The sequence below is a fragment of the Nicotiana tabacum genome, chromosome 9 (genome assembly GCF_000715075.1).
Source record: "Nicotiana tabacum cultivar K326 chromosome 9, ASM71507v2, whole genome shotgun sequence".
Classification (NCBI taxonomy): domain Eukaryota; kingdom Viridiplantae; phylum Streptophyta; class Magnoliopsida; order Solanales; family Solanaceae; genus Nicotiana; species Nicotiana tabacum.
In genome coordinates, this window is record NC_134088.1 from 68,221,640 (window position 1) to 68,247,483 (window position 25,844).

Consider the following 25,844-nt stretch of genomic DNA (forward strand, 5'->3'; position numbering starts at 1 on the left):
CCAAACAATTAGCTTGCCTTCGATTCGGAACCAAATACTTATGAAAGGCTATGAACAGAACTAAGAACTTAGAATAATCTTTAGAAGCAGAGAAAACAAATATGTATATTGCCTTGATATGCGTGTTACAATGCGTTTAATGAATAATCACCTTTCCCTTTACATAGTAGGGGAGTTTTACCCTAAGTACAATTCTAAAAAAGGTAAAAATCTTCCTTTTCGCTAATCACTGATCTACCGTTGATACAGGCCAAGATTCACGTCGTGATATCCAGTTGGAGACGGATATCACGACCCTTTGTTAATGGTGCGTGGTCGTTCGGTAATGCTCTCCGAGGTCTTGGAACTTCAACCGTACCCGAGAGGCATGGTCTCGATGGCTCTGAGGGTAGGTGTTTTGCTCGGGCCTTGATGCGAGAGGCTCCTGGCTTCGATTCCGATTCCCTGTAGTTATGTCCTTGCTTCGTTTGCCTCGCCGGGAAATCGGGGTACTCACTAGCCTCGATTTTACCCGTATACAGATGGTCCCTTAGTTTCTTAGAGAGTAGGTTTGCCGAAACGATGGGAAACGATAGATGTTCTCCGGTTCCTTCCTCCGTACGTTACGATGAAGGAGCTGAAACGTCCCACCAGTCACATCGTTCTGACTTCGAACACGTGTTGATCATCGGTTAGTTGCCTCCGAATGCAAAGCGTCGCATGCTTCCCTATAAAAGCTTCAATCCTTTGTTCTTTTTCTACTTTTTGACCAAGCTTTTACTTTCGAGCTTCCCAGCCATCATCAAACTTCTTTCAAACCTTCATACCTTCATCTTTTGATCTTTAAATCTTCATAATTGTTCTTAGATTCTTGTCCAGATCTTCTTAAATTCTTCATATCCCACTATTCAACCTTCAAACTTGTTCTTTCAAACTTCCATACTTCTTCTTTAAATCTTCAAATTTTACCAGCCAATAATGGCTAAAACTTCCAAATCACTTCCCCAACAGGTTGCCTCTTCATCTTCCCAACCGGCTGCTGGTACTGAAGTGGTCGATCCCAAAATAGTTGTCCTTGAGGAGGCTGCTCCCGACGTGGATTCCATCAAGTCGGCAGCCGCCAGAAGATCCCGGGCCCCCTTTGAAAGTGTTTATTCCCGGGGTTGTTCTATTGTGGATGACTTCAAGGTTGAGAAACCCTCGTCCAAGCAAGACCAGAGTGAAGGAGAATCAAGGTACATATACTCTGTGACCGAAGACGTCCTTCCCGTGGTCCGAGAGGACTGTAATTAGGAAGGTAAGTACGTGGTAGTCCCCGGGCCCGAGGACGCTATTACTACCCACATGGATGAGAACTTAAGTATTTATACTTACCCCTTCACGCTGGGCCCGATGGACCCAATTATTTTAGATTTTTGTAAGATATACGAGGTGTGCCTGGGGCAAATCCACCCGTCTCTATGGAGGACCTTGATCCTCCTTCTTTACTTTGTGAATAAGACCGAGTCTTATCAGTTCACCATCGATCATCTACTCCGTTTATACAATCCCCGAATCTTCCAAGGGGGACTGATTAAGCTTACTCGCCGGGCCAGCAAGTCCCCCTTTTCGAGCATTGATGAAGACCGAGACCGGGGCTGGCAGGGACGCGTTGTTCGGGTGAAGACCGAAGACTTGATTCCTCCCGAGTTCATGCCATTCCCTGAGAAGTGGAATGCATCTCGTAAGTGCAGCCTCTCCTTAAGCGTCAATGCTTCTTCATTTTCTTTCCTTTCATTCACTCTTGTGATTGTGGCTGTTGCTCGAGTTCCAGATGCGGTCCCCTGGCTTAAGGAGTAGATCGATGGCATCTGCAAACAGATGTCATACTTCGAGCGCTCATGGCACAAGTTGTCGAAGGGCTGATAGGAGGCCCGTTCTCATGGTAAAGTTCCCCTTCAAATAGTTGTTATTATGTCCTTAGCTCAAAACATACTTACCTCTCTTTTCTCTTTCCCTTTTTTATATATAGGTTTGCCTAAGACCACCGAGCTTAGGCCTTTGGAAGGGACTAGGACATGTCCGTTGATCCCTCCGTTACGGGACAGCCCGGGGCTGCCGCGGGGGAAAAGAAGAAAGGAAAAGAAAACCTTCGGTCTCCCTGGGCCCCGAGGTGAAACCAAAGAAGAGGGTGGCTCGCAAGCCCAGAAAGAGCACCAGCTCCCGGGTGCCAGACTCCGATTCGCTTCTCCAACTCAAAGATGAGCCAGAAGAAGACAATATTTTTATCGCCTATGGATCGACCACTCCCGGGGAGCAGGAGGCAACCGAGGGGGAGACTCGTGAGGCCGATCTCCCTCAGACTCGAGAGGCTGATATGGAGATCGGGGGTGGGACCCTTGGGACGCCGGCTCCACTCCGAAGGAAGCACCCGATATAATAGAATTTACGGGGACGCTCTCCTATACCGAGTCTATGATTGAGGAGGCCCAAGCAGGGAAGGACGCCCTCCTACACCGATCCTCTTCATTCCTTTTTTAATTGTGTGGACTCGTCCACTTTGGAAGACTTTTCCAGGCTGGGTGACCTGGAAGTCCCGAGGAAGGATACATCATCGGAAGCTGGTGGGCTGAGTTTGAGCTCAAAACTGGTTAGTCAGTTCCCTGCTCAGAGCATGGACCCCGATCGCAAGGGATCGATTATCCTCACTGTTCCGGAGGATGCTCGGGTTTTATCTGCTCCCGTGGGAGTAGCCAGTTACCTCTGATGCCTGGTGACCGAGGAGGACCAGGCAAAAATGAACGAGGTAGATGTGCCGTGTCTTTTCAATGAGGCGCAGTAGGTGCTGAACCAGGTAAGGTGTCATTACGTCTTTTTGAATTTCACTTAGGTTTAGATAATTCTCACGACTTTCTTTGTTTTGGATGCCTCGGTATTTCATCATGAAAGCTTCCTCCGGTACCGCGTTGAGGTCAACCAGCTCGAGCTTGAGCTCAAGGAGCAGGCTCAGAAAAGATATACGTACAAGCTCCTCAGCGAGCAACAAAACGGGGTCATTAAGGACCTTCAGGCCGAACTAGATAGGGCTCAGAAAGAAGTATCAGACCTGAGGCGGGAGCATGCTGACTTTGTTGAAAAGGTAAAGGTCTTTGAAGTTAGAAATGAGGAACTACTGGTAGTGGCTAACGACAAAACCTCACAGGTCCAGCCAAAGATCGACCAGATCGACCAACTTTGAAAGGAGATGGATGGGATCCAAGTCATGGACGATGCATGGAAGAGCAAGATGGATCTGCTGGCCTGAGAGAAGGAAACCGCCTAGGCAAAGCTATCTTCGGTGGAGGTTCAGCTTCGAGTAGCGAAGGAGAAAGCTGATAAATGGGCTCAGCTAAATGAAGATCTCCGAGCACAGCTGAGCTAGGCCGCCGCATAACAGGATTCCCTTGGTAAAGAGCTCGAAGCAACAAGGTCCAAGATGGAGAGAACCTCTGCTAATGTCGACAAGATGGTGGCCCAATACAAGGCCGATGTCACAACAGCCGAGGCCCGCCTGAAGACCAATACTGAATATGTGAGGCAACTGTCTCGAAGGGAGACCCTCAAAGAGATCCATGCCTGAGATCGAGGAGGCTAAAGGCCTTGAGGACGAAGCAAAGAAACTATCCGAGCCCGAAAGTGCGGAGGGATCTGAGGGTTCCGAAGGATCCGAAGGCCCCGATGGTTCTGGTGACGAATCGGACTCCGGTGAAGATTAGGCGTGAATGCCTAGGAACTTTTAGTTTTTGTGTACATATTTTTGTTCATTTTGAGGCCATTTTTTTTTGGCCTTTGTAAAGATATTCCGAAATATATAACATTTCCCCTTTTGGCAATTTCAACTTTTTTTTTGCATCTTTTCACAATTTCTATTCTTGCAAATATTTCTAATGTTTTAGCATAGAATCAAATGTAGTAATAAATCATTTGTTTTTTAGGTTTAGGCACTACTTAATAAGTTTTGTGCCTCCGAGCTTTGATAACCCGAGTTGCCCGAACTAATTTCGGACGACAGTCCTCAAGTGGGGGTAGCCTTGGGCTCATATAGGGGTATCCCTTGAGCTTGATAGTCCCCGGGTAGGGATGGCCCTTAGGCTCGATGCTTTAAAAGGCAAAAATATGTAATAGCAAGGTGAAAACTTTCTTTCATTTCTGTATGTAAAGTACATGATTGAAAGTGTGTAAAAGCTTGTATTATGGCTAAGGTGGCCTACGCGGGCACGGTTCACTTGACCGTTTGGCCCTTACAATAAATCCTAACCACCGAGCCTAGGCTATTCGAGCATAGAGTTTCCTTCCTTCCTTGCTAAGAAGTTTAACCCAAGGGTGATGGCCCCCAATACTCGAGGTCGATCTTGAGAGGGCTCGAATACTGTTGATGCGACCATTGACTCCGATTTAAAACCGGTCTTCGAATCTAAGTTAGCACGATTTACTGTTGCCTCGTTAAAAACCTTGTCGGAAAACCCATTTGGGACAAAACTGGTTTAAGGGAAAAAGAAAGCAACGCATGCTTTCAGACCTATAGTCACATTTCCCTTTGGCTGTTGCCTGCAAGTGTTAGTCCGATTCACAATATTATAAAAAGGTAAATGAGATCGTACCTTATCTGTAGTACTGCTTTAAGTGCGTCACATTCTAGTTGTTCGATAGATATGCACTGTTTCCTGCTTTGAGTTTGTACGAGACTTTACCTGTAATCCCGTTGACACGATATGGTCCTTCCCAATTCGGTCCCAGCTTCCCCTCGTTCGGGTTCTGGGTGTGCAATGTTACTTTTCTTAACACCAAGTCCCCGATATTGAAATGTCAAAGGTTGGCTCTTCGGTTGTAATACCTTTCTATCAGCTATTTCTGGGCATCCAACTAGACTAGAGCGGCCTCACGCCTTTCATCTAATAGTTCTAGGCTCGTTCTCATGGCCTCACCGCTTGATTCTTCGGTCGCATATCGGAACCTGAGGCTTGGTTCTCCCATTTCAACCGGTATTAGTGCTTCGGCATCATAGACCAATGAAAACGTAGTGGCTCCGATACTAGATTTTGAGGTTGTATGGTATGCCCGCAAGACTTCGAGCAGAATTTCCTTCCACTTTCCTTTGGCATCGGTCAACCTCTTCTTTAGGTTTTGAAGTATGGTCTTGTTTTTTTATTCTACTTGTCCGTTCCTGCTAGGGTGATAGGGTGTTGACAAGATCTTTTTGACCTTATGATATTAGAAAAACTTGTTTACTTTGCTGCCGATGAACTTCTTCCCGTTATCACACACTATCTCAGCCGACATCCAAAACCGGCATATTATGTGGTCCCAAATGAAGTCAATGACTTCTTTTCCCAGAACTTCTTGAATTCTTGAGCTTCGACCCATTTAGAGAAATAATCTATCATCAATAGTATGAATTGAGCCTTACCAGGTGCCCACGACAGGGGACCGACGATGTCCATTCCCCACTTCATGAACAACCATGGTGAGAAGACCGAATGTAGTAGCTCTCCGGGTTGATGGATCATTGGTCCGCGTCTCTGACAGCCGTCATATCTCCGTACAAAGTCCTTTACATATTTGTCCATGTCGATCCAGTAATAGCCGGCTCTAATTATCTTACGAACCAAAGATTCTGCCCCCGAATGGTTTCTGCAAGTGCCTTCGTGAACTTATCTCAAAACATATTCGGCATCTTCCGATCCCAAGCATATTGCGAGTGGATCGTCGGATGTTCTTCTGAACAAAGTCCCTTTGGACAAGCTGAACCTGATTGCCTTCGTATGTAGAGCTCTCGATTCTTTAGGATCCGAGGGCAACTTCACAATCTTCAAATAGTCAATGTATTTGTTTCTCCAATCCCAAGTTATACTTGTTTAGTTTATTTTGGCATGGCCTTCCTCCACTACCAATTTCATGAGCTGTATGACCGTCCCTAAGCTGAATTCATCATCATCAACTGATGACCCTAAGTTAGCTAGAGCATCGACCTCGCTATTTTGATCTCGGGGTACGTGCTGTAGGCTCCACTCCTTGAATTGATGCAGCCTTACCTGCAATTTGTCTAAATACCTTCGCATTCATTCCTATTTTACTTCGAGCATCCCATTGACTTGATTTACCACAAGGAGGAAATCACACTTAGCTTCGACCACCTCGGCCCCCCAGGCTTTTAGCCAATTCGAGACCTGCAATCATGGCCTCATACTCGGCCTCATTGTTAGTCAATTTTACAGTTCTAATAGATTACCTAACTACATTACCCGTAGGCAGCTTCAACACGATACTGAGTCTGGACCCCTTGCATTCGAGGCACAGTCCATAAAGAGGGTCCATATTCCTGAGGAAGACCCCGAGGTTAACAACAATTCCTTTTCGACTTCGGGTATTAAGGCCGGCGTAAAGTCGGCTACGAAGTCTGCCAATATTTGTGATTTGATGGCAGTTCGGGGTTGATATTCGATATCGTACCCACTAATTTCTATGGCCCATTTAGCCAACCGTCCCGAGAGCTCGGGTTTGTGCATTATGTTCCTTAGTGGGTAAGAAGTTACGATGCATATGGGAAGGCATTGAAAATATGGCTTAACTTTCTGGAGGCGCTTAGCAATGCGAGCGCCAATTTTTCCAGTTGAGGATACCTTGTTTTGGCCTCGCCTAGAGTTCTACTAACATAATAGATAGGAAATTGCGTACCTTCCTCTTCCTGGATTAGGACTCCACTTACCGCTACCTCGGATACTGCCAAGTATAAGTACAACTGCTCATCCGCCTTTGGAGTATGGAGCAAGGGTGGACTCGAAAGGTAACGTTTGAGTTCTTCCAAAGCTTATTGGCATTTCGGGGTCTAAGAAAAGTTATTCTTCTTCTTCAATAATGAGAAGAATCGATGGCTCTTATCCGAAGACCTCGATATGAACCGGCCCAAGGCGGCTATACGCCTAATTTTCTTGGAAGGTTATTGTCTTAGTACGAGATGATCGGAATCGGTTTGAGGTCCTCTAGTAGATCTAATATGAATGTATGTTCTACGTCAGGTCGAATGTGTTCATTCAGCATAGCACTATTTATAGAGGCGTCTTTGGGTGTTGGATGTTATTCCTGTCATCAGCTATCCTATGTAACACTATATTATACCATGTGGGTTGTGAGACAACTTGATTATTCGCACGGGTGTTGTGGTCCTGTGTAGCTTTTCATTATTGCACCTTAGTCGAGTTCGAGTTTTATGGCGCATGGAGTTATCCGTCTCCCCAGAGTCGTATTTATGCACTTGGTGTGCTTCTGGCCGATATTCGGGTATTTCATAGGTATAAGCATTATGGTTTGATGGGTATTTCCTTATTTATTGTTATGTGTGGATCGGGTGGCATTCTTCCACAGGTATGTTGCTTGGATCGGGTTGCATGCCGCAACGGTATCATGTGTGGATCGAGTTGCACGCCGCAACTATGAGATGTTGAGTACGGTTCCCTATACTTATTTATATGTATTTTTTTCCCATTCTTTGAGAAAGGTTCATAGCATCTTTTTGGCTATTTTATTCATTACACGGGCTGGGTAGTTCTTTTCCAGAGTTCGTTCTTCCTTATGTGTCATATTCAAGTTGTAGCTTGTTGGCGCATTGATGGGGTCATATGAGATCTTGGTCAGTGTTTGAGGTGGCTTATTGCCCGAGCAACATATACTGGGTGAGACGATGTTATTGGACCTGAAATCGGTGCGATCGGATTTATGTAAGGTATATTAAAGGGAAAATGTCACTAATCTGTTCAGAATGAGGTAATGGTTCTTGTCGAGTGGAGGAACTCTGTGAGTTATTAATTTAATGGGTGGTTATGCATTCCTCCACATCTCTTTCATCGTTGCACTATTTTGAGGGTTGAGACCGGGCTTATATGTGTTATGAGGTATACTACGGGCGTCGGGTCAGTGAATTTGCAGCTGTTGTGTTTGGAGGAGGTTACCATGGGCAAATGAGTTATGCGGTGCATTGTGTGATGCCAGCATGGGTGCATGATCATGTGTGGGTTCAGCGTGTGGAGATTGATACGGTGTTCGTATGTTGGAATCAGGTCTTGTCGAGAAATTTGGAGGTTGAAATTTGGTCCTAAGTCTTGTTGGCTAAATAAAAGGGAGGATCTTCAGTCTGGCTCGAGCTAATGTATTCACCTGGGTTGTGGTGGCACGGGTAGGTGCACAAGGTGTTGAGCAGTGATTTTGAGGCAAATCCGGAGCAGTTCTTGGCACTTTCGAGGACGAACGTATGTTTAAGTGGGGGAAAATGTAACGACCCGACCAATCATTTTGATCCCTAGCACGTCGTTCGACAGTTTGAGGCCTTGAGTAGCTTCACTTCATGAATTACGACTTGTACGTGTGGTTAGAATTGGATTTTGGGAAGTTCAGTGTTGATTTGAAAGGAAAATTCTCAATTCGGAAGCTTTAAGTTGGAAGAGTTGACCAAGGGTTGACTTTTGAGTAAATGACCCCGAAATTGGGATTTGGAGGTTCCAATAGGTTCGTATGATGATTCAGACTTAGGCGTATGTTCGGGTTGAGTATCGGATGGCCCGGGAGAATTTCGGTGCTTATTGAGGAAAGTTAACATTTTGGAGGTTTTAGAATTTCTTAAGTTTGATTTGAAGTGAGTTTTGGGGTTATCGATATCTTTTTGGATTTACGAGCCTTGGTTGTGACTTGCACGCAAAATCTGGCTTCATTTCAGGATGTTTAAGTATAATTCGGACGCGTTCAGCGAAGTTTAAGAGTTTGAAAGTTTAAAGAAAGGTTTTGATCATCGATTCATAGTTTTGATGATGTTTGATGTGATTTGAGGCCTCGAGAAGGTCCGTGTTATGTTATGAAACTGGTTGGTGTGATTGGATGGTGTCTCGGGGGCCTCGAGTGTGTTTCGGGATGGTTTCGGATCAAGTTTGGATGATTTGCTGTTGCTAGTTGCTGGTGTCTGGTTTTGTTCTTCGCGAACGCGAAGAGATTCACGCGTTCGCGAAGAAGGATTTTTGGGGCTGTTGGATTTTCTCATTGCGAACACGACACAGGGGTCACGAACGTGGATAAGGAGCTGAGGCAACTTACGTGAACACAACATGGAGGTCGCAAAGGCATAGAAAGAAGGGGATCTAGGCCTGGAGCAGTTAAGCCTTCGCCAACGCGATGCTTACACTGCGAACGCAAAGCAGTGGGATCCGAAGGCTTCATGAATGCGGCCCGTTGGTCGCGAACGCATAGAGGAATTTTGGAGGCAATGATTTTAGCCTTCGCGATCGCGAAGAAGAACCGGCCTGGGCAGACTTGATTTTATACGGGATTTGGCCAATTTTCTTTCATTTTTACTTGGTTGGGGAAATTTTTGGAGATTCAAGGGGAGATTTTTGTCATCTACGGCAAGGTAAGTAATTCCCACATAATGTTAGTGAAATACATGGATTATATGTTGATTTAAGCATGAAAATTTGTGGAAATTATGAGATTTTAAGAGAAAAACTTAGAATTGATAATTTTGGATTTTGACCACGATTTGTGAAATGGAATTAGTAATAAATCATATATTTGAGTTCGTACTGTTATGGATAAAGTTTATCTTCGAAAATATTCGAAATCCGGATACGTGAGCCTGAGGGTTGACTTTATTGACTTTTGAGCGGAGTTGGGAATTGTTATAAATTGATTAATTATAAGCATTGGAGAATATTTTGATTGATTTGCACATTGTTTTACTAGTTTCGGATCGTTTGGCTTTGAGTCGAGGAATTAGGAGGCATTGGAGCCAGTTATGGAACTTTATAGCGAGGTAAGTCTTATGTCTAACCCTGTTAGGGGAAATTTATCCCATAGGTGTTATATTCTTATGTGCTACATGTTGTGGAAGCTACGCACGTATGAGGTGACGAGTGTCCGTGCGTATGCTAGAATTCCTGATTTGTCCGGGTAGACTTAGGTTCACGCCATGCTTTAATTATACTATTTGAGTTATCCTTGCCTGTTGAATTCCTTTATTATGTATTACGACCTGAGACTAGGCTTGCGTAGAGTGATAGACTCGCTATTGTAGAGATTTAACGAGCTACTTGATTTAGCCGCGAAATAATTGTGCTTCCCTTACAGATTTCTCCCGTGTTGTGCGTTTTCATAGAAAGGTTTCCTTAAATTTCATAACTCACGCATTTATTCGTGAGTGGGGTCAAGGACCCGTTAAAGCTTCTTATTCTAATGGGATCGGGTCATTCGCCTCCGCAATATTATATTCTTATGGGATCAGACTATTCGCCTCAACAATATTATATTCTTATGGGATTGGGCCGTTCGCCTAGGCAGTACCATATTCTTACGGGATTGGGCCATTCGCCTCGACATTATTATATTCTTATGGGATCGGGCCGTTTGCCTTGTCAATATCATATTCTTATGGGATCAGGCTGTTCGCCTCGGCAATATTATATTCTTATGGGATCGGGCCATTCGTCTCGGCAGTATCATATTCTTATGGGATCGGGTCGTTCACCTCGACATTTCTATAAATACTCTTATGGGATCGGGTCGTTCGCCTCGGTAGCTTCATGAAACACTCTTATGGGATCAGACCGTTCTCCTCAGCAGCGTCGTGCGTAATATTTGACAAGAAGTCATTGTATCCATGAGTTTTCCTGATTTGAGTTTTGTCGACCTATCTGGTGGGGACCATTATACTTATATACTCCGGTTGAGGAGGTAACCGATAATTGAGAGCTTGAGTTTACTGTTCAGAGAAGGATCGTTCCACGTACCTATATTTGTTTATACTGTTTATTTATCCTGCCTCATATTTGTTTACTTTTTACATTATTTGATTTATTGGATCGCTAGTAAGTGTCGATGTCGACCCCTCGTCACTACTTCTTCTGGGTTAGGCTAGATACTTACTGGGTACGCATTGATTTATATACTCATGTTACACTTGCTGCAATTTTTGTGCAAGTACATATATGTCTGATGGTCTTTTGGGAGCAACGACACGGTTATTGTATATATGTCTGGTGGTCTTTGGGACGCAAAGGCACGACTATTCTGGGGACTTTATGGTGAGCTACATTCCATGTTACGATCCGCAGCATACAAAGTCTCCATTAGAGTTATTTACATTCTCCTGTCTAACTTGCATTCCAGACATGTATTGTATTTTATTATATTTTCTAGATGCTCATGCACTTGTGACACTGGGTTTTTGGGGGTTCCTACTGGATGTTCATCATTGCAGTTCACGTAATCATTATAATTTCACCTTGTAATTTATATTTCATACGAAAATTAGAAAATAAAATCACGGGTGTTCTATGAGTACCGGATTTCAATCTATTTAATTAATGGAATTTATGATTTTAATAATAATAAAATGAGTAACTAAGTTGATTAATCACCATTGGCTTGCCTGACGGTGGCGTTAGGCGCCATCACGGGCTATAATAAATTTTGGGTCGTGACAATAAATATTTAAGGTCATAAAAGTCGATTAATGTTTAACAAAATATCTTTACTTAGTGTACTATTGGAAAAGGCAAATTTTACAAACTGTTATAGCATTGAATAATATCAAGTGAACCATGCTCAATGAATATTTCAAGACATGCTCAACATATAATGAAAACGGATGCACTTACACAGAGTATTATGTGTAAGTATTATGTCTAGAACCCTCAGTCGAAGACATGGGCAAAAAGGAAACAAAAATATTGTAATTAGTCAAATTTCTATTTGAAAAGAATTTAACATTTAACCCAAAGATTTCCTTGTATATATTTGTAAATTTTATTTATTTATCTTCGTTTCTTGAATAATGCAACTAGCCATAAAGAACGTGAAAGGAACTATTTGAGATTATTGTTGAATTATATTAGAGGATTCCTTTCATTTTAAAGCTATTAATAAAAGAGAAGGCCAAACATTCAAGGAAGTTGCAAAAGAAAGAGGGTTACTAGAATCATAACTACAAAGCATGGGCAAGAGTGCTGAGAAATATGATCTATCTAAACTTGATCAGGGTCGAGATGATAATGTTGCCTCAGAATACAAAATGCAGTGAAATTATTGAAGGAAAAGGCTATACAAATACTTGAGGAAGATTTCAACACACCATCAAAATTAAATCCTAAACAAGAGCAAGCTTCAAGACTATATTGCAAAGAGTAAATCCATTAGAGTTGATTGTTCTTTATAGAAGGCCATGGAGGAACTAGAAAATCATTCTTATATTATGTATTACTTGCAAATATCATAGCAAGAGGCATGACAGCGTTAGAAAAAAAATAATAAGTCGTGTCATACAACTTACTCTAGATTCAACATACCTCATCAAACAACTAAAACAACCATCACAACTACATCAAAGCAGAGTAGTGGTGCTAAATTGATAAGAAAATTAAAGTTGATAATCTGGGATGAAGCACATATAATAAAGCGTCAGACGATCAAACACGTTGATTGGAGCTTCAGAAATGTAAGGGATGTCAATGAACCATTTGGTAAAAAAATATTTTTGAAGGAAATTTCTAGATACTACCAATAGTTCTAAAATCGACGAGAGTAAAGACTGTAATTGCAAGCTTAGCAAAATCATACTTATGACCTTAAATAAAAAAGATTCGGCTAACAAAAAATTTGAGAGCAATGACAGATCCAACATTCAATGATTTCTTGTTTCGTATCAAAAATGGAGAAAAGCGTATAATAAAAGATGATTTGTTCCTTTGTCTAAAATAATTAGTTATCAAGCCCCATGATGATACTATTGGTGAAGATTGCTTAATAAGAATCATTAAAAAAATTACTATCTTAGCTAGCAATAATGAATGTGTTGATTAACTAAATGAGATATTAATTACCAAATTCCTTGGTAAAAGAAAAATATTTCTCAATTTCGACTCAGTAGAAGATGATATCAACAATTACTACCAAGAAGAATACTTAAATACTTGAACACCAAATGACCTTTTACCATAACATGTATATTGCCAGTTCATTATTTCTTTTGTATGTTAGTGTCATATATGTATATAATAGACAATATTAAAATTTATCTTTTATTGTGTACATGTTGATCTTAATAAATGAAAATAGCACGGGCTAGCCAGTTTTCGGACTGATAATTGAAAAATAGCCAGCATTTGTAAAGTCATTGAAAAATAACAACTATTTTGCTGCAACACGAAATTTAGCATAATATAATGGAGATTGGAGCACCCGTGTATGAACTTCCAGCATATTATGCTGGACCAATATATTATGCTGGAACTCCAGTATATTATGTTGGAAGTTCACATGTAAAAAATTCGAACTCCAGTATATTATGCTGGAATATTTTCCAGATTTTGAATAATATTTTTGTTCAAATTTATCTTTACATGAAAAGTGGCTAAATTTCGATTACTTTTGAAACCTTGGCTATTTTTTAATTACCAGTTGTAAATCTGGCTATTTTTTAATTTCACCCTAATAAATGTGCCTACCATGCTATTGATAAACTTAGATCCATCTAATGGCTTATGTAATGGTATAACGATGGTATATAGAGGTTTTAACAATAATGTCATACATGCAAAAATCATGATGAGAAATGTACTTCCAAGCATGTATTTATCTCTAGAATTTAACTTTTGCCTTTAGAAAATGAAAGATATCCTTTTAAATTTGTCCGAAAATAACTTGTAATATACTTGTGCTTTCCAATGTCAATAATTAAAGTACAAACGTAACAATCCCAAGCATTGGTCCGTATTTACCGCAGTATTTTTCTCGCACGGACAACTATATATTGCACTTTCAAGAGGAATATCAACATCAACAATAAGAGTTATGGTGATGATGGAACAATCAACGTTCAAAAGGGAATATACGCAAAAGACATCATCTACAAAGAAGTCTTAGGTAGATATCATCACATTGCATATTTCTAAACTATAACTACATAATGATATTATCTAAATGTCATGACTAAATTTGCAGGTTAAGATAATGTCCAATCATTTTAATTTCACGTAGTATGCTAGTTTAATGATATTTTTCGGTGTTTAAATGACTATTGTATTATATATATTGTTAAACCATTACGTGTTATTATTAACGTGCAACACACGTTCATAAAAACTAGTATAATATAGATATAGATATATGAAAACTTTTACAAAAATCCCTCCTATTATCTAAATTGTTTAGTGCATGGTTTCATCTCGAGACCAATTTTATTCAGATATTTAACGTCCCAAGAATTATAATTAAGCACTGCTTTTATTTATTTTTTAAATATTATTTGGGAAAATGTTGGACCACACTTGATAATTGTCAAGGAAATCAGTAAGCCACAGAGGCTAGTGATTTTGGGACAATAAGATGTTGGGCCAATTGTTCGCAACACAATCTCATTTCTACGAAATATATAAAACAAGGAATTTTCTTTTTTCTTTTTTAGCATTCAGTGTTACTAAAGCATGGTCAAAACACATACACCAAGTACATAAAAGAGATTTTTTTATAAAGTACCATAGTTTAGAGCTTAATTACCATACAATATCAATATCTCTTCGTAGCTAATATATCAATATCTCTGCATCTACGCATACAGTCGCGCTGGATATAGTCACGATAGTTTGTATGTGTTCGCTTACTTTTGGTGTATCAAAGCATACAATCGCGCCAGATACAGTTACGATAGATTGTAGGCGTTCGATCAATTTTGTTGTATCCACATACAGTCGTGTTGGATACAGTCACAATAGGTTGTATGCGTTCACTCAATTTTGATGTATCAACGCATACTGTCACGACCCAAAATCCACTATAGGTCATGATGGAACCTAATGCTGCCATCAGGCAAGCCAATGGTGATTTATCAACTTAATTACTCACTTTATTACTTTTGAAACCAAAATTTTCATTAATTAAATAGTATAAAATAGAATTTACAGGGTAAAATGATAATATTTACGTGAACTACAATAATGAACAACTAGCATGAAATCCCCAAAACCTGGTGTCACAAGTGCATGAGCATCTAGTAAGGAGTACGATAAAAATACAACATCCGTCTGGAATTACAAGTTAGACAAGAGAATATAAATAACTCTGATGGAGACTCTGTATGATGCAGATCGTAACATGGAATGCAGCTCACAATAAAGTCCCCGCAATAGCCGTGCCTCTGCACTCAGAAGACCACCGAAAACATATATAGACTTGCACAATAAGTGTAGCAAGTGCAGCATGAGTACGTAAATCAACGCGTACCCAGTAAGTATCTAGCCTAACCCTAGAGAAGTAGTGACGAGGGGTCGACATCGACACTTACTAGTGGTCCAATAAATCAAATACAGTAGGAAGTAAACAGACGTGAGGCAGAGTAAATAAATAAAATAAACAAGTATAAACACGTGAAACAACCCTCCTCTCAACAATAAAACTCAAGCTCTCAATTGGCAGTTACCTCCTCAACCGGAGTATATATATATATAACGGACCTCATCAAATAGGTAATCACAATTCAAATCAGGAATAATTCACAGATACACTGGCTTCTTGTCAAATATTACGCACGATTCCATAAGAGTATTTTACAAAAATGCTGAGGCGTAAGACCCGGTCCCATCATGCTATGTGCACTATCGAGGGTCGAATGGCATGAACCATAGATGCATCTATTATACTGCCGTGGCGAACGACCCGCTCTCATGAGAGTGTGTTACATAATCCTGTCTAGGCGAACTGCCCGACCCCATTAGAATAAGAAACTTTAACGGGTTCTTGACCCCACTCACAAATAAACGTGCGAGTTATGAATTTTTAAGGAAAAGTTTTCGATGAAAATGCGTTGCGCGGGAGAAATTCATAAGAGGAGTACAATCATTCGAGGCTAATTATGAAGCCCGTCAAATCTCTACTATAGAAAGTCTATCACTCTATGCAAGTCTAGACTCAAGTCGTAACATAAAATAAAAGAATTTAATAGGCAAGGAACAACTCAAATAGTACAGTTATAGCATGGCGGGAACCTAAGTCTACCCAGACATAACATAAATCTAGCTACGTATGGACTCTCGTCACCTCGTGCATACGTAGCTCCCAAAACAAGTAGTACAAATAAAATACATCACCTAGGGGTAGTTTTTCCCTCACAGGGTTAGACATGAGACTTACCTCACTCCAAAATTCTATAACCGGCTCCAACGCCACCCAAACACCTCAAACCGATGCCCGTCTCTCCAAAACTAGTCACACAATATACAAATCCATAAATATATACTCTATTACCCATAATTAATCAATTCATAACAATTTTCAAACTCCGCTCGAAAAGTCAATAAAGCCAACCCTCGAGTCCGCGTGCTCGGATTCCAAATATTTTTGAAGATAAACATTACAAACTCAAATATATAATTTATTCTTAATTTCATTTCCAAAACTGTGGTCAAAATCCAAAATTACCAATTTCTAGGTTTCTTCAAAAATCCCAAAATTACTATAATTTTTCATGTTTAAATCCACATATAAACCAGTATTTAACTCACAATATGTGGGAATTACTTACCATAACATAGATGATGAACATTTCCCATCCAAGGCTCCAAAAATCGCCCAACCAAATGAAAATGTGAGAGAAATGGGCTATGTCTCGGATTTAATAACACCCCACTGCCCAACGACCTTCGCACATGCGGCCAAACTGTCGCACCTGCGGACAAATCCATCGTGGTGCGGTTCCCTCAAAGGCTAGGCAAATCTGTTTCTGCGGACAAAATCTGCTCATGCGGTCACGCTTCTGCATAGCACTGACCGCTCCTGCAAGCCCGGGTCTACGGCACATGACCACACCTACGGTCCAGTAGCAAATACCCAACTTCCGCATCTATGGTACCTCCCCTCTGCGGATGCGCTTCTGCACGCCCATACTTTGCATCTACAATCCTCTACTCCCAGCTCCTGCTGCGCTCCTGTGCTTTGCCTGCAGCTTCAGCATCTCCGCACCTGCGCCCAAATTTCTGCAGGTGCGGTTGCACCAGAACTTGGCCTAAACCAGCATGTCCTAAATTCCAAGTTTCAATTCGTTTTCAATCCGTTTCAAACCCGAGGGCCCGGGACCCCATCTAAACGTACCAACCAGTCCCAAAACATAACACGAACCTACTCATAGTGTCAAATCACACCAAACAATATCAAAATTGCGAATCGACTATCGAAATCTTCCTTTAAACTTTCATACTTTTAAACTTCGACGAATGCGTCTGAATCACACTTAAACTTTCCGGAATGACGCCAAACTTTGCGCACAAGTCATAAATCACAATACGAACCTTTTCCAAGGTTCGGAATCCCAAACAGACTTCGATACCACCAAAGTCCACTTCAATTCAAACTCAAGAAATTCTTAAAGCCTTCAAAATGCCAACTTCCACAATAAGCGTCAAAATGCTCCCGGGCCACCCGATACTCAACCAGAACATACGCCCAAGTCCGAAATCATCATACGAAACTATTGGAACCTTCAAATCCCGTTTCCGAGATTGTCTACTCAGAAGTCAAATCTTAGTCAATTCTTCCAACTTAAATCTTCTATCCAAATCAACTCCGAACTTCCCGAAATTTAATTCTGACCACACGTACAAGTCATAATACCTGAAATGAAGCTACTCAAGGCCTCAAATCGCTGAATGACGTGCTAGAGCTCAAAACGACCGGCCGGGTCATTACTCATACGGTTGCGCTGGATCCTCCCTATAACCTTAGCTAACAAGCTTTCAGACCAAATTCCAATATCCAGGATTCTCCACGAGACCCGATTCTGACATATTAACACCGCATCAATCACCACACGCTGTACCAAACGTGATCATGCTCCTCCACTGAAATCACACCCTACACCTCATAAGTCGTTTGACCATAATAACATCCTCCGACCACAATTGCTGTAATTTCACTAATCTGGTGCCCGTAATACACCTCACAACACATATAAGCCCTGTTATAACTCTCGCAATATTTCCATGACAAAAAAGATGCGTAGAAACTCATTACCACCTGCTGAATCAATAATTCATGGAGTCTCTCTTCCTGACAAGAACTATTACCTAATTCTAAACTGAATAACGATATTTGCTCTTTAATATACTTTACACAAATCTGATCGCACCGATTTCAATGCGCCAACAAGCTACAACTCGAATATGATACATAAGGACGAACAAACACTGGAAAAGAACTACCCAGCCGACGTAACAAATAAAATGGTCAAACAAATGCTATGAACCCTTATCAGAGAATGGGAAACAAAATACACAAGAATAGATATACAGAACCGTACTGATTATCTCACTATTTCGGCATGCAACCCGATCAACATATGATACCGTTACGCGTGCAACTCGATCTAAACATGATATAATTGCGGCGTGCAACCCGATCCAGGCAACATACCCGTGGCGACGTGCCACCGTATCCACACATAACAATAAATAATAAAATACCCATCAAGCCAAAATGCTTATACCTACGAAATACTGAATATCGACCATAAGCACGCCAAAAATACAACCTTGGGGAGACGGATAGCGCCATACGCTACAAAACCCAAGCACAACTAAGGTGCGATAAATGACCTACATCTTGAGAGCTATCCTGCTCATATAACACCACAAGCTACACTTGATCACAACACGTGTGTGAATAATCAAGTCGTCTCATAACCCACATGGAACAATAGAGTATTACATGGAATAGCTGACGACGGGAATAACATCCAATGCCTGAAGACTCCTCCACAAGCAATGCTATGCCGAACGAAAACATCCGACCTGATATATAGCACACATTCACATTAGACCCACCAACGGACCCCACGCCAATTTTGATCATCTCATACTGGGCCAACAACCCCTCAAGGATCCACAATGGCCCTATTCATGACATACACAAGCAGCCGTCCAATCCGGAACAAACTCTCACAGTCCACAACCAAACGACTAGAGCGCCTTTCAGGCATAAACTCTCACATTAGCGATAGTACCAGAATCTCCATACTTGCTTTCAATCCTTAACAATCAAGTGACTAACATGTTGCACTTATACCATCTTCCCGTGGGTTATACTATCACGACCTTCCACACCAGGTAGCAAAGTCGACACATCCACACCTCCAACTGTACAAATTTTATAAAGCGTATCAAGAATCCGCAAATCAATACCCCAAAGCCTCTTACACAGGACACTGTTCTCAGGTGACACTAAGATAACGCCAGCTTACTCTGAACTTCTGGATCCTTTCCCCCGCTCCTCCGAGCTCGGGACATTCTCATCAAACTGAACCGTAACCTTGATCCTCAACCTCCAATTTCCATATCGCTCACTACACCTATTCCGTCGCTATGCTAGGGTATAAGAATTCATCATACCCCTGAACTACTAGTAGAATAAACACTTCATTGGATAGAAATCTTTCACTTAACTCATTTTAGAAGAACCATTGCAACACGCAACTGAATTTCCATAACTGCAGAAAATACCAACCTCAAGTCGTGGTCTAAATTGCCATAACTCTTTCGAGATCCATTTACACATAACAAGGCCATTAGAATCAAATACCTCCTAACTCAATCAAATTATGGGGGCTGCCAAGCCCGCACGTACAACCACCAACCACCTGTATAATTTAACGCACCGAAGGAACTGATCATTGCCATAATCATGCTGATTCAACCATTACTAACCGACCCAACTTCTTCCAATTTACTCTCGACTTGCCTTAGAAATAACAATATCTCCATTCGAAACATAACAAACTAAATCTGCACTCATCCCGAGTGACCCGAATCATGAGACCACATCGTCACAATACTCATGAACCATCTCATACCCTCATCATGCGCACAACAACATCTCCAACTGGTACACCCATTCTGCAAGACCTTCCGCAAATCCGCAGCTATTTCTCCCTTTCCTTAAATATTGTACTGCAGACTCGATGATAACATAGAATACTCCAAGCCCCCTTTCATAATCCACTGCAAAAACTCGATCCTTAACCACACAAAAGATCCGAAATCCTTAGGAACTGCACTTTAATTATTAAACCCACTAGGACCGTTGTTGAGAGTCACCCACTCGAGCTGCCAAGCCCGTACGTACAACCACCAACCACCTGTATAATTTAACGCGCCGAAGGAACTGATCATTGCCATAATCATGCTGATTCAACCATTACTAACCGACCCAACTTCTTCCAATTTACCCTCGACTTGCCTTAGAAATAACAATATCTCCATTCGAAACATAACAAACTAAATCTGCACTCATCCCGAGTGACCCGAATCACGAGACCACATCATCACAATACTCATGAACCATCTCATACCCTCCTCATGCGCACAATAACATCTCCAACTGGTACACCCATTCTGCAAGACCTTCCGCAAATCTGCAGCTATTTCTCCCTATCCTCAAATATTGTACTGCAGACTCGATGATAACATAGAATACTCCAAGCCCCCTTTCATAATCCACTGCAAAAACTCGATCCTTAACCACACAACGGATCCGAAATCCTTAGGAACTTCACTTTAATTCTTGAACCCACTAGGACCGTTGTTGAGAGTCACCCACTCTGACCGGGTCCCAAATATAACCAAACTCCAACGCTCTGCTAGCACATGAACACCCTCTAAAAGAAGCAATCGGCTGAATTATTTTCCTTGTACATCACATCCACAAGAAGCATAAACTCCGAGTCTTCCCAGAACCCACACATGAATCGATAAGGCAAAATATAGCACACATTTATCAAGTTCTTTGCTCGAATTGCCCCTGATGTTTTCTCTTCCTAGTCATAAATAATCCAATGCAGCTTTAAGCTACCATCACATAAACCTAGAACCCACAAAGATTCCTCCTGCTCAATTGCTATGATCTCGCACCTTTAGCCCGCCAAATTTCTCGAAATCTTTTTGTTAAACATTTCATGAACATTCTGAATCATCAGCCACAATCACATATTCGACCTTTTACCAGATAGCAAGTAGAATTCTTCGTAGAAGCTTCATCAACATCACGCAACTGCTAACTTTCTCACAGGAGATAACCCACCTGTGGAATTCCATGCCGAAATCTTCCAACGTCACTGCATACCCTCCTGGGCCCATGCTCGCTCACCGGCTGTACAAGTCTGTTCTTTCCCCATTGACATCAACTGAATGTCCGATGATACGTTCCAAACTCGAAGTCACATTGCATCCAAATCGATAATCAAGTTATCACACCCTCTCATCTCAAGCAAACTCCTCTTTGCCATATTCAATCTTTCTCGGTATAGTAGCCACCATCCCAAATAAAATCCATAGACCAAATCATCTCTGTTATGATTCCCAAATCGCTCTAATTTCCCAAGGCAAGTGGGTTTCATGCCACAGAATCCATATGCTACTCCGCCACTCCCACTTCGGTTAAACCACCTCCTTTAAGAAACTCCTCGACCTCTGGTCTTTATACTTTGACCTGCTAGTAATTCAACCACCGTAAGAGACCTCCCACTATGTACTTCCTCATCCTTCGCTACCCAATGCTGCCTCAAATCAAAATCCATACATTTAGCACCTGAACTAATAAATTGCTACCAACTAGAAAAGCATCTTTCCTGAGCCATCAACATTAGAAACACCAATTCGATTTTCGAAATCGCTACGCACCGCCATCTCTGACAACCGCTTCTCAGGCACCACTTTACGACACCCTTCCCCGAAGGCAAATTGAAGAAGACCATAACACCGGTGAACCTTAATGTGTTCAAACAAGGATGGCGACACCACATCACAAATGAGAATTCCACCACACTCGAAAATATCAAGTCTCGTTACTCCATCAACCAAGGCCAAAACATCCATAGTCCGATTGCCTTTCATATGCATTAAATGCCGAACCTATAAGTCATGCACCGAGAAATCCTCTTTTCAAGTCATTCACTGCCTCGACATAAAAATGAGCACCCCACCATTACATCAATACTGGACGACAACAACGCACGAACATCATAACAATTAGTGCACAACCTCAAAACCATTGGCAATACTGATATCGGGTTGAGATGACCGAACACCCTTCCACAAGAAGACGATAATAACTCGCTCGAATATGTAGGGAGAAACATCCTGCTCCACGTTTGTAGTACCACTGAAACTCCTCGATGCCCAATTGACACGAGCGCTCAACATCGTATAAGAATGAGTAAGAAGGGAATGAAGGCAAAAGCTTCAATGGAAATCAAATCGCACGACAAGGAATCAAGAAGGGAAGTGCTCCTAACAGTCTTGTAGCCTCTCGAAGATAAGTACAGACGTCTCTGTACCAATCCGCAAGACTCTACTAGACTTGCTCAAGACTCATGAGACCCAAGTAAACCTAGAGCTCTGATACCAAGCTGTCACGATCCAAAATACACTATAAGCCATGATGGTGCCTAACGCCGCCGTCAGGCAAGCCAACGGTAATCGATCAACTTAATTACTCATTTTATTACTTTTGAAACCAATATTTCCATTAATTAAATAGTATAAAATAGAATTTACAGGGTAAAATGATAATATTTATGTGAACTACAATAATGAACAACCAACAGGAAACCCCCAATACCCAGTGTCAGAAATGCATGAGCATCTACTAAGGAGTACAATACAAATACACCATCCGCCTGGAATTACAAGTTGGACAGGAGAATTTAAATAACTATGATGGAGACTTTATATGCTGCGGATCGTAACATGAAATGCAGCTCAACGTAAAGTCCCCGTAATAGCCGCGCCTCTGCACCCAGAGGACCACCGGAAACATATATAGACCTGCACAATAAGTGCAAGAAGTGCAGCATAAGTACTTAAATCAACGCGTGCACAGTAAGTATCTAGCCTAACCCCAGAGAAGTAGTAACAAGGGGTCGACATCGACACTTACTACTGGTCCAATAAATCAAATATAGTAGGAAGTAAATAGATGTGAGGCAGAGTACATAAATGAAATAAACAAGGAAAAATACGTGGTACAAACCTCCTCTCAACAATAAACTCAAGCTCTCAATTAGCAGTTACTTCCTCAACCGGAGTATATATATAACGGACCTCACCAAATAGATCATCACAATTCAAATCAGAAAAACTCACAGATACACTGGCTTCTTGTCAAATATTACGCACGATTCCATAAGAGTATTTTATATAAATGTCGAAGCGTACGACCCAATCCCATCATACTGTGTGCAGTGCCGAGGGATGAACGACACCAACCATAGATGCATCTATTATACTGCCAAGGCGAACGGTCCGCTCCCATGAGAGTGTGGTACGTAATCTTGCCGATGCGAATGGCCCGATCCCATTAGAATAAAAAGCTTTAACGGGTTCTTGACCCTACTCATAAATAAATGTGTGAGTTATGAATTTTTAAGGAAAACCTTTCGATGAAAACACATAGCGCAGGAGAAATTCGTAAGAGGAGTACAATCATTCATGGCTAATCATGAGGCTCATCAAATATTTACTATAGCAAGTCTATCACTCTACATAGGTCTAGTCACAAGTCGTAACGTAAAATAAAGGAATTTAATAGGCAATGGACAACTCAAAAAGTGCAGTTATAGCATGGCGGGAGCCTAAGTCTACCCGGATATAATATAAATCTAACTACGTACGGACTCTCGTCACCTCGTACATACGTAGCTCCTGCAACAAGTAGTACATATCAAATACATCACCTAGGGATAGTTTCCCCCTCACAGGGTTAGACAGGAGACTTACCTCGCTCCGAAGTTTCATAACCGGCTCCAACGCCACTCAAACACCTCAAACCGATGCCCGTCTCTCCAAAACTAGTCAAACAATGTGCAAATCGATAAATATATACTCTATTACAAATAATTAATCAATTCATAATAATTTTCAAACTCCGCTCGAAAAGTCAATAAAGTCAACTCTCGGGCTCGTGTGCCCGGATTCTAAAATTTTTCGAAAATAAAAATTACCCATAACATTACAAACTCAAATATATAATTTATTCTTAATTCCATTTCCAAAACCGTGGTCAAAATCCAAAATTACCAATTTCTAGGTTTCTTCAAAAATCCCATAATTACTGTAATTTTTCATGTTTAAATACACATATAAACCATGTATTTAACTCACAATATGTGAAAATTACTTACCTTGACATAGATGATGAAAATCTCCCCTCAAAGAGCTCCAAAAATCGCCCAACCAAATGAAAATGTGATAAATGGGCTAATTCTCAAATTTAAGAACACCCCATTGCCCAACGAGCTTCGCACCCGCGGCCAAACTGTCGCACCTGCAACTCCGCACCAGCGGATAAGTCCATCGTAGGTGCGATTCCCTCAAAGGCCAGGCAAATCCGCTTCTGCGAACAAAATCTGCTCCTACGGTCATGCTTCTGCGGAGTACTGACGACTCCTGCGAGCCCGCGTCTGTGACACACGACCGCACCTATGGTCCAGTAGCAAATACCCAACTTTTGCATCTGCGGTGCCTCCCCCTCTTCTGCGGATGCGCATCTGCGCGCCCAAACTTCGCACCTGCGATCATTTGCTCCCAGCTCCTATTGCTCTCCTGCGCTTCGCCTACCGCTTTAGCGGCTCCACATCTGTGCCCAAATTTTTGCAGGTGCGGTTGCACCAGAATTTGGCGAAAACCAGCATGTCCTAAATTCCAAGTTTCAATTCGTTTTCAATCCGTTTCAAACCCGAGGCCCTGGGACCCCATCCAAACGTATCAACCAGTCCCAAAACATAACACGAACCTACTCAGGGTCTCAAATTACACCAAACAACATCAAAATTGCGAGTCAACGATCGAAACCTTCTTTTAAACTCTCAAACTTTAAACTTCGACGAACGCGTCCAAATCACACTTAAACTTTCCGTAATGATGCCAAACTTTATGCACAAGTCATAAATCACAATACAAACCTATTCAAGGCTCAGAATCCCGAATGGACTTCGATACCACCAAAGTCCACTTCAATTCAAACTTAAGAAATTCTTAAAACCTTCAAAATTCCAACTTTCACAATAAGCGCTGAAATACTCCCGGGCCACCCGATACTCAACCCGAACATACGCCCAAGTTCGAAATCATCATATGAACCTATTGAAACCTTCAAATGATGATTCTGAGGTTATCTACTCAAAAGTCAAACCTTAGTAAATTTTTCCAATTTAAAGCTTTCAAAATTAAAAGTTTCTTTCCAAATCAACTCCGAACTTCCCGAAATTCAATTCCGACCACACGTACAAGTCATAATACCTGAAATGAAGCTACTCAGGGTCTCAAACCACCAAACATCACACTATAGGTCAAAACGACCGGTCAAGTCGTTACACATACGGTCGCGCCGGATACAATCACGATAAGTTGTATGCGTTTGCTCAATTTTGTTGTGTCGACACATATATTCATGTTGGATATAGTCACGATAGGTTAGGTTGTATGCGTTGGCTTAATTTCATTGTATCAATGCATAGAGTCATTATAGGTTGTATGCACTCGCTCAATAGACTGTATTTTTTCTCTCATACAATGAAATACAATGTAGATACATACAAAGAAGAAAAAGAAGACGACTTAGATTTTGTTGTATCAACGAATAAAGTCATGATAGATTGTATGCGCTCGCTCAACAGACTGTATTTTCTCTCTTATATAATGAAATACAGTGTAGATACATACAAAGAAATAAAAGGACGACTCAGATTTCGGTGTATCAACGCATACAATCATGAAAGTTGTATGCGCTCGCTCAACACAGTATATTTTCTCTCTTATGTAACAAAATACAAT